Source organism: Octopus bimaculoides, chromosome 19, assembly GCF_046866305.1.
Source record: "Octopus bimaculoides isolate indiv1 chromosome 19, ASM4686630v1, whole genome shotgun sequence".
NCBI lineage: Eukaryota > Metazoa > Mollusca > Cephalopoda > Octopoda > Octopodidae > Octopus > Octopus bimaculoides.
Window position 1 is genome coordinate 4,666,585 of NC_142946.1, and position 17,480 is coordinate 4,684,064.

Below are 17,480 nucleotides of genomic sequence, written 5' to 3' on the forward strand. Positions count from 1 at the left end.
TAGAGGCAAAAATAAACATGTCTTGATTAACGGTTGCACAATATATGATGATAGCTAGCTAGCTTGACAGATATTAGAAGCCGACTTCCACACATATTTCCACATACCTGAGTCCTCACATACAGACGCGTATGTTGATACGAGCTCAAATATAGAAATACTGAATAAACCGATACTGAACAAAGATCTAAACACACACACACACACACACACACACACACATACGCACACACACATGCACACACACACAACATCATGCACATGCGAAAACAGCAGATGAGGTGAGAAATATGTTGTGTCACGTGAACTGCTTCATGTGATGATTGCAATGGCTGACATGTTTTTCAATTTGTCAGCAACTTGTCGTTGTCAAGGACTGTGCCAATACCACGTGATATTTTATGGCCAAACATTGTTTATAGATAGATGAGTGTGCGTGTGTAATATATTTGAAGAAAAATGCATAATATACATAATTTGTATACGCACACACACACGCAGTACTTTTACTTCAAGTTAAAGAAGAGAGGGATCGAATCTGGCTGGCAAACATCTCTTCCAAGCATTATTTATTGAAACGGGAGTGGCGGGCGCGCGTTATTTTGTTCCTTCCTTTCTCAGGGTTCAAATGTGGCCGAAAACAACTTTGCCATTCATTCCTTCGGGGTCAATAGGATACTAGTCACGTACTGAATTCGATGGCATCAACTAATTCTCCTTCTCCCCCTCAAAATTACTGACTTTTTGCCGAAATTTGCAGCCATTTGGAAGCATTGTGCCCGAAATTCAAATGGCAAACCACGTGTGTGCCATACTGACAGAATTACATTAAACGTGCAGAATGCTCACTTACATTATACGCTATAGCCGACAGAACATCCATTTTAATCTGTCTGTTTCTATCTATCTATTCGTATACTATAAAGGGCTGAGTATTTCGCAGGCATTTGTAAATTTAATGTAAGCCTGTCACAGTCAGTATGGCACAGCATTCTGGGATAGATTCAAAACTGTTTTAGAAAGACACTGCAGTGGAGTGGAGGACTAAAGGAATCAAAATGAATTCAAAACAGTCATATTTTGACATTTCGGCTATAAAATGCCCTTATCAAGAGAAAGTGGAGAAGTTGAGCGTAGCATTGATCTGTACAAATATGTGAATATGTGCGGGGTGGAGGGGCAAAGGGTTGCATTCAGTTGGATATTTGACGATGGAACATCATTAGTCTTGCTAAAAGAAGAAAAACAAATTAAATCCGGCTATCAACAAGAGACAAGAGTTGCGTGATGCTAATTGCCTAATTTATCAAAAGCAATCAGCGCATGTCACAACCACTCACCTAAACTAAATCCCAGTATTTTTGAACAGATAATGGCTAAGCTCATTTTCCGTTTTCTCTTCATGAGGGAGTTTTAAGGTAGAATATTGAAATACATGAATGTAAACGGATGTTTTGTGTGTGTGTATGTGTGTGCATGTATATGTATGTGTATATATATATATGTGTGTGTGTGTGTGTGTGTATGTGTGTGTGTGTGTGTGTGTGTGTGTGCGTGCGTGAATGTGGAACACTGAGAATGGGAGCTCAACACAACATTGGTGGATAACATTTCTTTATTTGTGTATTAAAGCTACCATTGGTTTCATGTTAAGAATATGTGTATATGTGTATGTATACATATGTGCATGTGTGTGTGTATGTATGTGTATGTATATATATATATATATATGTATATATATATATATATATATGCATACACATATAGATATATGCATATATATGTATACATACACATACATATATACACACATATAAACACGCCATAGATATATATATCTATGTAACCAAACCAACATTGATTGTCAGGCGTTGGGAGTGTGGACAAACACAAGTACACACATACACTCACAGACACACAGCTAGACACATATGTAAATATATACGGCGGGTTTCTTTCAGTTTCCGTCGCCCAAATCTATTCTCAATCCTTTGGTCCGTCCGGAGCTGTAGTAGAAAGGATTGAATTCGAAAATGCGCGGTTGGGAAACAAGCTTCTTACCACGCAGCTATCCATGCCTGCGACTGATATTTACCCCCAGTATATTGCTGGTAGTTACATAGTGGTAAAGAGTCAACGAGGGAGCTTTTACAAGGTTACCTCGCCTGCTAGAAATAGCAACCAAATCTCCCAAATGTCATACCCCGGTGTCTGATAAAATGAAGAACACTCTGGATAATGTGTTCCAGGGTGGACAGTAGGCATTGTGTGTTGGATGTAAGGAATTTGGCAGTGGTGGTGTTAGCAGATTGTGATGTGAGCAATTGCTGAACCAGGTAGCATAAGGTGATAGTGCGATAAAGTGTGGTGGCGGTGGATTTAGTGATTTTTGGGGTAGTAACAAGAATGGTTACTGGATAGATAGTGGTGGTGGGAGGCGTGGTAGGGGTGGTGGTGGGAGGCGTGGTAGGGGTGGTGGTGGTGTTAGTAATGGTGAGTAGTGGTTTAAGAGGGGAGATGGTGAAGCCGGTGGTGGTAGGAAGGCGGGGGTTAATATCTAAGTATAGATGTCGGGTAGATGTGATGATGGTGATGGTGATGGTGGTTGTGGAGTGCGGGTAGCGGTAAGGGTGGGTGGGTGTAAAGTAGATGGTGATGGTGCCACCCCGTAGTTGCATCACGTGGACAAAGACTCGGGTTTTTGGTTATTATGTAACAGGTAGAGAGGAGAGCGAGGGAGGGAGGGAGGGAGGAGCAGTGACCGGGGGAGGAAGGACGTGTGAGAGGACGACGAGAAGAGGAAGAAGAGGAAGAGGAGGAGAGTGAGAGAGAAAGACAGAGAGAACAGACGGAGGAATGAGAGAGAAAATAAAATAAAATAACAAATTTGGTAAGAGGGAAGATAGTAGTAGTAGTAGTAGTAGTAGTAGTAGTAGTAGTAGTAGTAGTAGTAGTAGTAGCAGCAGCAACGGCAGCAGCAATATGATGAAGAAGAAGAATATTAACGAGTAGAAACGCCAAAACAACGATTAACACAATTAGAGCAACAACAACAATAACAATAACAACAACAATTGATACCTGCAAAAAAAAACAAAAAAAAGCTCCTCGTCATCCCCCCCCCCCGACATGATTCTTCACAACTCCACCATCGCCACCAAATGTGTGTTTGTGTGGTTTGTGGAAGCGAAAACGTGAGACTCCGAGTTGTGACTCGCGCTGACTCATCGTTGAATAAATGATAAGATATCACTATTTATTTATACATTTTTTTCTTTTTTTTTTTCGTTTTTGTCTTTTACTCGTTTCAGTCATTTAAGATTGTGGCCATGCTGGGGCGCCGCCTTGAAGAATTTGGTTTTAGTCAAATGAAACGAAACCAATACCTTTTTTTTTTCTTTTAATCTTGGTATTTACTCTATCGGACTCTTTTAGCTGAACCGCTACGTTACGGGGACACAGACACACTAGCACCGGTTGCCAAGCGCAGTGGTTAGGGAGGACAAATATAGACACACAAACACACACACACACACACACACAAACACACATACACGCATATATATATATATATATATATACATATATATATATATATATATACATATATACGACGGGCTTCTTTCAGTTTCCGTCTACCAAATTCACTCACAAGGCTTTGGTCGGCCCGTGGCTATAGTAGAAGACACTTGTCCGAGGCGCCACGCAGTGGGACTGAACCCGGAACCATATGGTTCGGAAGCAAGCTTCTTACTACTTCTTGCTACGCCTGCGCCTAAAAGTATTGAGTGCATTTTTGGCCTGATTGCAATTCACACGTGTATGAAACCATTAAACACACACGCATTCACGCACACACACAGGCGCGCGCATAAACGTATATGCGTGTGTATGTGTATATATAGACACACACATACACGCGCGTGTGTATATGCTGTCTGTTGTGTTTACAGAACCCTCTCTATATACACAATATAAATCTATTAGATATCAACACCCGGGGTGTTGCAGTGAATAACATTATTCAGTTTCGTTTCTATATATATATATGTGTGTATGTGTAAATCGGTGTATGCGTATGAATGTATGTGTGTGTGTGTGTGTGTGTCTATGCATGTGTATGTTTTGGATGGGTGTACGAGCATACTACTGTGTGTGTGTGTGTGTGTGTGTGTGTGTGTGTGTGTGTGTAGAATGAAATGCTAAGTCAGAAGACGAAATTCTAACCACGTTGATTGTTTAGCATGATTGAACACGCTTCATTCCGTGCAGATTAAACGCATAGGCACGCACACACACGCACACACGCACATACACACGCACACACGCACATACACACACACACACACACACACACACAGAATATGTTCGGTCTTTTTCTTCCAGAAGGTCGTTTCTCGGATGTTCTGCGAACGCTTAGGACATTGTCCCCTACTTCAACCACAGCAATACATGCATACATACACACACATACATACATGCATGCAAGCATACATACATACATACACACATACATACATACATGCACACACATGCATGCGTACGTACATACATACATACACACATACACACACACATACACACACACATACATACACACATACACTCATACACATACACACACATACATACACATACGCACACATACACACACATACATATACACATACATACATATACACATACATACATACACACACATACATACATACATACATACATACATACACACACACATACATAGACATGCATACACACACACATACATACATACATACATACACATGCATACATACATACGTACATACACACATGCCGCACACACATACATACCTACATACATACACACACATACACACACATACATGCATACATACATACATACATACATACATACATACATACATACATATATGCATGCATTTGTGTTTTTTCCATTCGTGTGCCATACCTAGAACCAGTCCCCAGTCGGGTCCACGGTTTAAATGAGATTTGATACCGACACATCTACAATATCCTACAAATACAGTTGATGCCTTCATTATTTTACCTCACTAAGAATCCTATGCTGTTGTGCCTAACCATTTCTGGCGTCCTACGTGTTCATGTGCCAAGATTCTATTGAATCCTATAACTAATCAATACACACACACACACACACACACACACACACACACACACACACACACACACACACACACACACACACACACACAGGTACATGTATTAAAATAAACACACACACATACTAATGTTAACTTTTATTATTAATAATGATGATGATGATGATGATGATGATGATGATGATGCTTCTCTAGCTTGAGCACAACTCCAAAATCTTGATTTTAAAAAAGACCCACTTATATTACTGCTATTTAACGAGATTCGAATACACAACTTGAGCAAACGCCACCCGCAAATATCTTTCGTTAGTTTACGGAGTGTGTCTTTCACAATAATAATAATAATAATAATAATAATAATAATAATAATAATGAGGATGATGATGATAAACATCATCATGATCATGACTATGGCTCAGAACTTCAAGACGGACGAAATGCCGCTAAGCATTTTGTTCGACGCGCTAACGGTTCTGCCTGCTCATATCCTTGTCATAATTGTTTCTAATTTAAGCACAAGGTCAGCAATTTTTGGAGAAGGGTTTTAATCGATTCGATTGACCAAACCCCACCCCACCCCACCCACGACTCACACTTGCCTGGTGCTTTATTTTATAGACCCTCGGAGGATGAAGCGCAAAGTTGATCTTGGTCGGATTGCAACTCAGAACGCGAAATATCGGAATGAAATAACGCAAGGCATTTTGTCCGACACTCTGTCGGATTCTGCAACCAGACATTAACGTGGCGTAGCTTATAGCCAGAGAAGTATACATTGTCTTTTTAGCCTTCCGAAATCGGTTTGGTCTTCTATTTAAGATGTTTCTATAGGAATATTAAATCTACCCCTAGTATTGCGCTGTTACTTTATTTGATCAAGGACGAAAGGTAAAGTTAGTCTTAGTTTGCCATCATAATTCCAAGCACTTCTTGGATGTTTCTTTAGGAATATTAAATCTACCCCAGGTATTTCAACTGCGAAGGATGAAAGGTAAAATTAGTCTTTGTCATCCGTTATAATTCCAAGCATTTCATTAGAGATGTTTCTGTTGGAATATTAAACCAACTCCAGTCTTACATTGGTACTTGGTTTGATCAACCCCAAAAGGACGATAAGTAAACTTGGTCTTTTATTATAATTCCATGTAGGATGATTGTACAGGAATATTAAATCTACCCCAGTATTTCACTGGTACTTTTTTGATCAACCCCAGAGGTATGAAGAATAAATTCAGTGTTTGTCTTCTATTATAATTCCATCGACGTTTAGGATGATTTATAGGAATATTGACTCTATCCCCCCGTATTTCTCTGGTACATTATAACCTATATACACATATATACATATACAAAACGCACACACATACATGCACACACAACATCTGTGCATACAAACGCATCTCATCATTCGTATACACAACCTACGTATGTTACAATGGTACACATACACTAAAATGTACATAGAAGTACACACACCTATACACATAAACATTATTACATACATACACACACACACACCTCTATATCAACCCACCTATATATAAACAAATCCCTATATATAAACACACACATATATATATATATATATAACACATCTCTATATATAACACATACATATATAAACACACACAAACACACACATACACACACACACACACAACTGTATATAAAACTCCTATACAGACTTTACGACACCCATATACGTTATACATACGTCATTACACACACACACACACACACACACACACACACACATGCGCCCGCGCACAAACAAACACACCTTTACATTATCACACGAACCGTACACATACACATACACAATTGCATACATACACACACATACATATCTATTCATATACCACGATAGCCACACACATCCACACAGATACTCTGTATAGGTGTTGGGTGGGGGTGTAAATATAGATTTGATACCAAAATGTGATGTTGTGAATCGCATGCCTCTTCTAAACACTAACAATGTATGTTGGGAAAGTCAGGTGAAATTGTTCAAACCAACAAACTGGTTGCAGGAGATACGAAGTCGCGGTTTCGAATCTTATGAAAATTATAAACATTTCATTTTAGCTTTTTAATATGTGTGTGTGTGTGTGTGTGTGTGTGTGTGTGTGTGTGTGTGTGTGTGTGTGTGTGTGTGTGTGGTGTGTGTGTGTGTTGTGTGTGTGCTGTTGATGTTTGAATGTGTGTGTGTGTGTGTGCATAATTGTGTGTGTATAATTGTATATGTGTGTTTGTATATGTATGTATAAGTGTGTTTGTATGTGTGTGCGTTTGCATATGTTTGTATATGTGTGTTTGTATATGTGTGTGTTTGTATATATGCGTATGCATGTGTGTCTGCGTGTGTGTGCATTTGTATATGGATCTGTAGCGTATGTTTGCATGTAGATTGTAGCTGTGTGTGTTATTGGTGTGTGTGTGTGTGTGTGTGTGTGTCTATGTGTATTTGTGTTAGTGTATGTGTATTGGCAGTGTGTGTTTGTATATGTGTGTATTTGTGCGTATATATGTGTGTGTTTGTATATGTTGATATCGGTGCATGTGTACGTGTGTTAGGGCATGTGTATGTATGTGTTTATGTGATTAAATCTGTGTGTGTATGTGTCGTTAGTAATGTGTGTTTCTGTGTATGGTCGTTGGTGCATGTGTGAGTGCGAATGTTACGTGTGTGTGAGTGTGTATATTAGTGCTTGTATGCGTATGTATATTAATATATGAACGTGTATTAATGTATGCATCTGTACAAATGTGTGTATATATGTGTGTATATGTACGTGTATATATGTAACTTGTGTAAGAGTGTGCTGTGAAGACTGTGTCTGTGTGCGTGTGGGAACGTGTGTGTGCGCGGACACTGCCATATGTCAGTATACGTGGGTGCAAATGTTGCTACAAGTGTATATATATGTGCGTGTATATGTGTGTTGAGTGTAATTATGTACAAATTTATATATATGTATGTTGTATGTGTGTGTTTTGAACGTTTGTGTTTGTGCGCGCGCTTTCGTATGGATTTTGTTCTTTGTGTGTATAATTGTGATGTAATACATATGTGCAAGTGTGTGTATGTGTCAGTGTGTGTGTGTGTGTGTGTGTGTTTATGTGTGTATGGATTTTGTGTACAAATATATGAATGTGTATGCGAATATTATAGTGTGCGTGTATAAGCGCGCACCGAGGTTGTGATGTGTGTGTGTGTGCGTGGTTGTGTGTGCGCGTGTGTGTGTGTGCGTGTAAGTGTGTGTGCGTGTGTGTGTGTGTGTGCAGCCCGAAATATTAAAGTGTGCATATATGAATAGATATATGTGTGTGTATGTGTGTATGGTTGTATGCGTGTGCTTAAATATATTTAGTATTATGTGTATGTGTGCGTATTGTGGGTGAAACAATGTAGTAATGTGTGCGCATGTATGTGTGCGTGTGTGGGTGTGTGTGTGTGAGTTTATGCATGTGTAGCTGGTATAATGTGTATATGTGAGTGTGTGTGTGTATACCGAAGGATTGCGTGTATGTTTGTACATGTGCATGCGTACGTGTGTCTAATACATATATTTGTATGGTGTTTATGTATTTGTATGTTTGTGTGTGTGCGTGTGTGCGTGTGTGTGTGTTGGTGTGTGTGTAATGTGTGTGTGTAACAATCACTGTCATAAGCGTATGTGCGTGTAAATACATACTTCTATTTGTGCGTGTATTTGCGTGCATGTGTGTGTACGCGCGTGCGTGTGTGTGTGTACGTGTGTGTTCATTGACGTCTGTGTGTTTATACAACTTGAGTGTACGTTGGTGACATGTGTATATATGAGCGCATGTTTACATATATACATACATATATATAAACATACATATATATATATATATATATATATATATAGATAGATAGATAGATGTATATATATATATATATATATATATAGGAAAATGTAAAAAAGCCAGAATGCTGAACTGGGATATATATATATATATATATATATATATATATATATATATATATATACATATATATGTATATATATATACATACATATATATAAACATACATACATATATATATATATATATATATATATATATATATATATATATATACATATTATATACACATATATATATACATACATACATATATATATATATATATATATATATATTATAGATGGATGGATGAATGGATGTTGTATGTACATACGTACATGTGTATATGTATGTAACACGTGAGCCTTCTCTGAACGTATGTTTATTATACGTAAGCAATACATAGATTTACATAAGACTATATAAAATTATCTTTGTGAATATGTGTGTTTATATATGTGTATATACATATATATATATTTATATATGTATATATATATTCACACACCTGAGCGCGCGCTTACGGTTTCATTCTCCAATGTTTCGTCGACAAAGGAAGGGTCACTGCCCATAGCTGTCGCCAGATTACATCATATAAATACGAGCGTGTGTGTGTGAGTATGTGTATACGCATTCACACACGCGTGTGTATGTTGGGGGGGGGGGGGGGTATATATTTATTTATAGGAAGTGAGAGAGCGCGGTGCCTATAATTACATTGTTTATGTTGTATAATAAAAATGCACAGGGCAGTAAGCCGTTGTACGGAAGTGTATATAGTGGAATATATCAATGTAATATGCATGTGTGTATATATATATATATATGTGTGTGTGTGTGTGTATACGTGTGTGTGTGTGGTAATTAAGTTTGTAAACATTTGCATAAAGCTTCGGTGGAATTATGAATTCTGTAATAAACATTTTATTCAATTGCTTGGAGGGGCGAACACACATACACACACACACACATACGTATATATATATATATACATAATATACAGACACACATAACTCACAAACACACACGTATATATATTTTTTGTATTATATATACACACATACACATGCATTCGAATACATACATGTATACATACACGCACACACACAAACATACATACATATATATATATATATATATATATATATAGAGAGAGAGAGAGAGAGAGAGAGAGAGAGAGAGAAGGAGAGAGAGATAGAGAGAGAGAGATAGAGAGATAGATAGAGAGATGTGCATGCAATATAAATACACGCATGCAAGTTTCTCCAAACACACACACACATACACACACATACACATGTACGCACACTCACCCATGCACACACAAACACAACATACACAACATCTATATGTATATATATACATCTATGACAAAAAAAACAAACAGAAAGAAGAAATTTGAAATTAAGCGACTTACTCACATGATGTTTGCATCAAAGCTAGTCTCTGCGAAATCCGAACTACTGGGTCCATTTCGTAATAACGACAGTATTTTGCCAAATTTCTATATATTCTTTCATATATTTCACTAATATTTGTGTATATTTTGCGTGTGTGTGTGTGTGTTTACTTCTCTGCCTCTCTCTTTTACATATACATACATACGTGTGTATAAATATATATATGTGTATATATATATATATATATTCAAGACATAATATAAAGAGAGAGAGCGGTAATGTTTTACGTTTATAGATATTTTTATTATTTTCATATATTTCAAATATTTTAGGAACTTATTTTTTCCTTTTCAAATTTCCTTCCTAAGTATTTATATATATATATATCTTATATGTGTGTATGTGTGTGTATATACATATATATACATATATCTATATTATATATATTTACATATAAATATAATCATTTTATGTAGATTTTTTTTCATTCATTTAAATTTCGTCTGTTGATAATTTTTTGCTTTTCGCCCCATTTTTGCAGTTTGTTATTTTTTTTTTTTATTTTATATATATTTTTTTATGTCTTGTTTTGTCTAAAGTTTGTTTCTTTTTATTAAACTGTTCCCTTTCGGTCCGAACTTTGGTTTCGATTCCTTTTTTATATTTTTTTTTTAATATTTTTTTTTTTGAGTTTGTTTATATTCTTCTACTTCTCTCTGTTTCCGCTTTAAGTAGAACAATGTGAATTATCCGGGTAGGTGCTTGTCAATATATATGTGTGTGTGTGTGCATGTATGCATATGCATGTACACAATAGGTGTGTTTATTTCCTTTACACGAATATTGTGCACCTCAATATATATATATATAATGTATGTGTGTATGTATGTACCTATGTATGTACGTGTATATGTATGTATAACGAAATCCAGGAAATTGGCAAACAGAGAGAAGTCTTTTGATGAATATCAAAAAATATACTTTTGTGTAGATATATAAATAATAATTATCATTATTATTATAATTATAATATCTGGAGTGGATGAAATTCGAAGAAGCACTTTTGTGTCTCTATATATATACACGAACATATATATACATATATATATGTATATTTATGCATATATATATATATATCTACACAAGCATACGGTCACACACACTCACACACACACACACGTACGGGCGAAAACCACGGTTGGAGCGTCCTTCTATCAACAGGCTCCTTCGTGTATTCCACGCGAAAAACTAAAACCGAAGCCTGCTTCCTCCCCTTCACTTTACTCTCCTCGACCCCCCTCTCTGTCTGTCTCACTCTCTCTCGCTCTCTCTCTCTCTTTCTATTGCATTCCCCACTCTCTGCCTCTCCATTGCGCTCCTCCGTCTCTTCCCCCACTGCACTCCTCCCTCTCTTCGGTCTTATTTTTATTCCTCTTACTTGTGTCTATTTTTCTCTCTCGTTCCGCCTCAGTTTTTTTTTCCATTCTTCTTTTATTCTCTTCTCGATGTAATTCTTTATTCCTTTATTCTTTCATTCCCAACCCACCTCGCTCATTCACTCACTCTCTCTTTCTCTCTCTCTCCCTCTCCCTTTTCTCTTCCTTCCCTCTCTTTCTCTCTCTCTCTCTCTCTCTCTCTTACTCTCTTTGAATATGTGTGTATCTGTATACGCATGTATATATATATATATATATATATATATATATATATATATATATATATATATATATATATATATATACACACATATATATGCATATATATGTATCTATATGTGCTTATATACATATGCATAATATATACATCTATATATATATATATATATATATATATATATATATGCATGCACATACATATATATGCATAAATAAGAATGTTGTTGATTGTGACTTCGAATTTCGGCCATTTAGGCCATCGTCGGACTGCGATGCATTAAAGTAACCTTGTCTTCACGTAGTCTCTGTTGAGTTAAAAATCATCTTTGGGTGTGCGGTGGGGTTGGGTGGAGTGGTAATTAGGTTTTTGGGTGGGTTGTTAAGGAGAGGCGTTTTGGAGAAATTTTTATTGATTAGATCTGAGGTTATGTTATTGTGTAGAATACATTCCTGTCTTGTAGAACTTCGTAGACAAGTGTGTTGGTATTTTGTCTTTTATTTGGTAGGCTCAGAATGTGACATATTTTTGTTATTCTTCGGTATATTTGGATTTAATCCTTTTGCTTTTAAGAATTTAAAAGTTGAAGGTAAAAAATCTTGTCTTTAAGCCCTTAGTATGTAGGTGTGTCGACTTCTTTTTCATTAAAGAAAGCAGGCGGGTGGTTACCAGTGATTGTGTGTGTGTGTGTGTGTGTGTGTGTGTGTGTGTGTGTGTGTGTGTGTGTGTGTGTGTGTGAGTGTGTGCGTGCGCGCGCGCGCGCGTACGTGTGTGTGTGTTTGTGTGTGGGTGTGGGGTTGGAAGGGTGCTTATCGCTGTTGTAGTTGCCGCTTCAACTCGCCGTATGTGCAGTTATTTGTGCTGATGTTTGTGCGTGTGTACGTGTGTGTGTGTGTGTGTGCATATGTATAGGCGTGCGTTTATGTGCATGTGTTTTTGAATATGTGTGAGTGAGTGTGCGTACGTCCGTGCGTGCGTGCGAGTGTGTGCACGCGCGGGCGTGTGTGTGTATGTGTGTGTGTGTAACATTGTGAAGTGCTGGGCAGCAGTCCTCTCATTTGTGTGTGTCTAAATGGCTGTCTCTACATGTGCGTGTGTGTGTGCATGCGATATATCTATATATATACATATATATATGTGTGTGTGTGTGTGTGTTTGCTTCTGTGTGTGTGTGTGTGTCTGTAAATGTACATGAGTGCATCACCAAGTACAGAAAACTATGAGAGTGCAGCTGCAACGAGGCGTGCACGTCTGAGAGCGAACCTATGTCTGTGGGTTTGTAGAGCGTCTGTCTGGATGTTCACACACACACATACCAATGCATACAAATACATAGACATACACGTACATATATAAGAGTGTGGATGCGCGCGCATGTCTGCGTGCGTATGCATAGCTGTGCATTGGTTTCTATACGTTTATACGTGTGTGTGCGTGTGTGTTTATTTACATAGGCGAACAGACACCGAATGCTTATACATATACATAGGTTGGTGCGTGTGTGTGTGTGTGTGTGTGTGTGTGTGCGTGCGTGTGTGTGTGTGTGTGTGTGTGTGTACATGTGTGCATGTGCATGTGTGCGTATGCATTCACTTATCAAAAATGAATTTATACGGAAACAGCGCATGTATATACATATATATATATATATATGTAACGTTTCTATGTTTATCAGTGTGTGTGTGTGTGTTTTTTCTTTTATCTTTGACTCGTTTCAATCATTAGACTGTGGCCATTTTTAGCCGAAAAAATTGATCACTTAATTTTTTAAAAGCCTGATACTTATTCTACGTTGTTCTTGTCGAACTGCTAAGTTACATGGACGTAAACAAACCAACATCAGTTGTCAAGCGGCGGTAGAGACGAACACACACGCTCACATACACACACACATACACACACACACACACACACACACACACACACACACACACACACACACACACACACACATATATATAAAGTATTTTAAAGTAGAAAGACAGTTGATCAATGACAGGCGTAAGGAATATATATATAGGAAAAGTTGTATAAACAATTTTTCTGCCGACTTTCCTGATGAGAATATCGTGACTTTGTTGCATGGAGCTATGGAAATACGTGCTCGTTGATATATTTTTCCTTTTTATGTGTGAAAAGCTACAATACTGACTCAATATTGGACATTCTTGCATAGTGTGCATGGTTCTATCAATCAGTTATCGATTATGTGAAACAGCCGTAAAGACAACACTTGATTACACCATGTACTTTCTGTATTCAGCCTTTTCTATAAATAAATTCCTTCTGCCGCTTATTGTTTGTCTCTCTACTTCTATATCCGCCCGACGTTGTTCATTCTTATAGTTGAACCCTGCTGAAGAAGTTGTAATTTAAAATTCGGAACTCTCTGATTTCATTGTGCTTTCAACTTTGAGTGGCCTTACTTTACATTTCGTGTCAAAATCGCCAGAAACCTTTCAATGTGAAATAGACCGAGAATGGGTGATCTCAAATTTTGATCAAGCAGGAGGCCAAATTTTATCGGTTCCTTTTTTTAAATCCCTCAGAAATATAACTTTTTTTCAGCAGACTTTCGTTCCGTTTATTGAATCTTGTGTAGAAGAAAGAGTCACAAGACCTCTCAAAACTAGAAACCCCTAGTTAGGTATTATCCTGGCATAGTTCGACAACCAATGAAGATATTCTCGTAATATCAACATATGTAATAATACAAACAACAAAACTACCGTAAATCGGGAAGCCTTTAACCAGTTCAACCTTACGAGAATGACGGGCAGCTCAGAACAACGACACCATGAGATATAAGGTTCACAGACAACAAGCATACCAAAAATATATTCCTGTCATCATCTGCCTAAGAGATATCACTAGATTTTCGACACTTATGCAGTACCATTCAATCCAGCAATGTCAACAGTGTTAAAAACCTAAACGCTGTCTGAAAATTAACAAACGTGCAGCAGGAGCAAAACATTAGCGTAATATGTCCATTGCATTTACATCTGCTTATTATAACAGTTACAGACATCGATTATAAACAAAACTGTATAAAACCTATATCTGCAAAAAGGACATCGCTACCTCAAAATTTATAGAGCAAAACAGAACGAGAGAGCTAAACGTATTGAGCAAAAATTGTCTGAACCATTGATACATAACATGAGGAATAATAATAACCCAAAGAACACAACTGATCGACCGGGAATCGAGACCACGATCTAGCGACCGTCAATGCAACACCCTAGCCACTAATCCACGTTCAGTCACAACACCCCCAAGACAATTCCTGTACTTTACAACTGCAACCCAAACACTCTGAGATGCTGTGATATTTGTTCAGTTAAAAGTTTTGGTAAAATTCCGGGTTATCGCAGAGGCGGAGCAAGTTATTTCCTCGAATTCCCAGGAGAACCTTTTTGCTAGATTCTTGCGTTGCTTTTCTGTCTGTTATTTATCAGAAGAGAAGAATGCGAAGACCTTGTGGCACTGTTTCTACGGATGGGTGCCAGTAGAATTAAGGGTGGGGGGCGGGGAATGCTAACGTTTGAGTTTTTTGTTAACCTTATCACACGCGCATACGCACAAGCCCTCAGAGAAAGAGACAAAGGGAGAGAGAGAGAGAGAGAGAGGGAGAGAGAGAGAGAGAGAGAGAGAGAGAGTGAGAGAAATTACATAACCACTAATATTAGGTGCTTGCATTTGCGGTGATTTATAGTGGTGGTGGTGGTGGTGGTGGCGGCGGCGGTGGTGGTGGTGGTGGCGGCGGCGGTGGTGGTGGTGGTGGCGGCGGCGGTGGTGGCGGTGGTGGTGGTGGTGGTGGTGGTGGTGGCGGCGGCGGCGGCGGAGGTGGTGGTGGTGCTGGTGGTGGTGGTGGTGCTGGTGGTGGTGGTGGTGGTGGTTTGGCAGAGTCGGTAAAGCGTCGGGGAAAATGCCCTGCGGTATTTGTTTTGGCTCTTTACATTCTGAGTTCATATCCTGCTGAAGACGACTTTGCCTTTCATCCTTTCGAGATCGATAAAATAAATACCAGTTGAGTGCCCCACCCACGAATTTCAGGCTTTATGGCCCCTGAGATTTGGAGAGAAGTCTTCTGAAATCGCAAGAATCTTTCTCTGGATTCTTGCATATTACAGGATGGCACTTTCTGCAGATTAACAATACACGCTTCAATTCCAGTATCTTTCAGTCTTTTACGTAGCAGTTTTGGTGTGGTGCCAAATGCACCAATTACTACAGGAATAATTTTCATCTTTGGTTTCTACAATCTCTTCACCATTTTCGCTTATTCCTGATAATTTCTGAATATATTTTTCAATTTTTTTGGTATCAGCTCCATAATCTTACACATAATCTTTTCACTTCCTAAGGAAATCCTGTCGATGTTTATACAGATCGTTTAATGGGAAACCAACTGGGCAGCCCTCTACGTGCCCTTTCGATCTGCTAAGGTAAGTGCGAAGCCCCTTTTAAATATCACTCTATAACAGAGGTTCCCAACTTTTTCACTACTAAGAACCCCTTTTATTTGAATGAGTTTTCCCACGGATCCCAGGATAACGAAAGGTCTGTCAGCTTAACATGTTCACAGACCCCTAGTACAACCTTTGCGGACCACCAGGGGTCTGCGGACCACCAGGGCTCCGCGGATCACAGGTTAGGAACCACTGCTCTATTATCATAAAAATAAATTAGCAACACATTGGGTTATGTAATTCCTTGTGGTGTATAATATGAGGAGGTAGCTACGGTTCGAATACTTTCTATTATCGTAGATCTGTCGAACTTGGCTGACAGGCAGCTAAACAATAACAGTTTAATAACCAACGAACTCAGAGGTCCCAGGCGCCACTCTTTATATTTCAACGTGATTGTCAGTTTTGGCCATGAAGCTGCTGCTGCTACTGCTAAGTCAGTTTTCACTGTGTAAACCTGTGTCGAAAGCACGCCACTCGTGACTATCCCATCTTTTCTTAGGTGCCAGCGACGGCATTATCTAATGTAGGGTATGACTTCATGGAAATTTAGCTGCTATTTCAGTTGGAGTAGGTCGATCGATTCTGCAAAGGCTTCTTCGGTGAATAAAAAAACGAAGATGTTTATCGCCGAATAACACAGCTCTCCTTAAATAATATATAATATACAATACGTAACACATATTTATTTCGCTAAGGAAAAACATTGATTAAAAAGAGCCGAGATAATAGAGTAATTATTCCTAGCAAACAAACGTGAAGAAAAAACCACCTAATTTTTTCCTGCTTGGATATGTCGGCTGAGAAAGAGCGATAACATGAGAAGAGATGAAGGCGATGCGGGTGAAGATGATAATAGTGATGCACCAAGTGACGTGGGCTGGAAATTAGTACCCGAGGGAGGCAACGTCATTCCATTTCGCAGCCCTGTTTAATATCAAGTAATTGGCACCGAG

The 17,480-nt window shown here is 38.3% G+C and overlaps 1 protein-coding gene and 1 long non-coding RNA gene across 4 annotated transcripts in view; one reads left to right on the forward strand and one right to left on the reverse strand.

Annotated features, from left to right (window-relative positions):
- LOC106872700 (arrestin domain-containing protein 2) overlaps positions 1-17,480 on the reverse strand; it is a 275,703-nt gene that overhangs the window by 167,937 nt on the left and 90,286 nt on the right. The window contains exon 1 of one of the 3 annotated variants that reach the window (XM_089366394.1): positions 10,418-11,634. The exons of 1 other annotated variant lie outside the window; for it this stretch is intronic. The gene's annotated coding sequence lies outside the window, so the exon portion shown is untranslated. Of the gene's footprint in view, positions 1-10,413; positions 11,635-17,480 lie in introns of those variants that run through there. One more of the 3 variants, XM_089366395.1, reaches the window with a different exon arrangement.
- The window catches only part of LOC149131742 (uncharacterized), an 86,570-nt gene that overhangs the window by 10,486 nt on the left and 58,604 nt on the right, over positions 1-17,480 (forward strand). Inside the window, exon 2 of the long non-coding RNA XR_016245138.1 lies at positions 16,420-16,500. This is a non-coding gene — a long non-coding RNA (uncharacterized LOC149131742). The remainder of the gene's footprint in view (positions 1-16,419; positions 16,501-17,480) is intronic.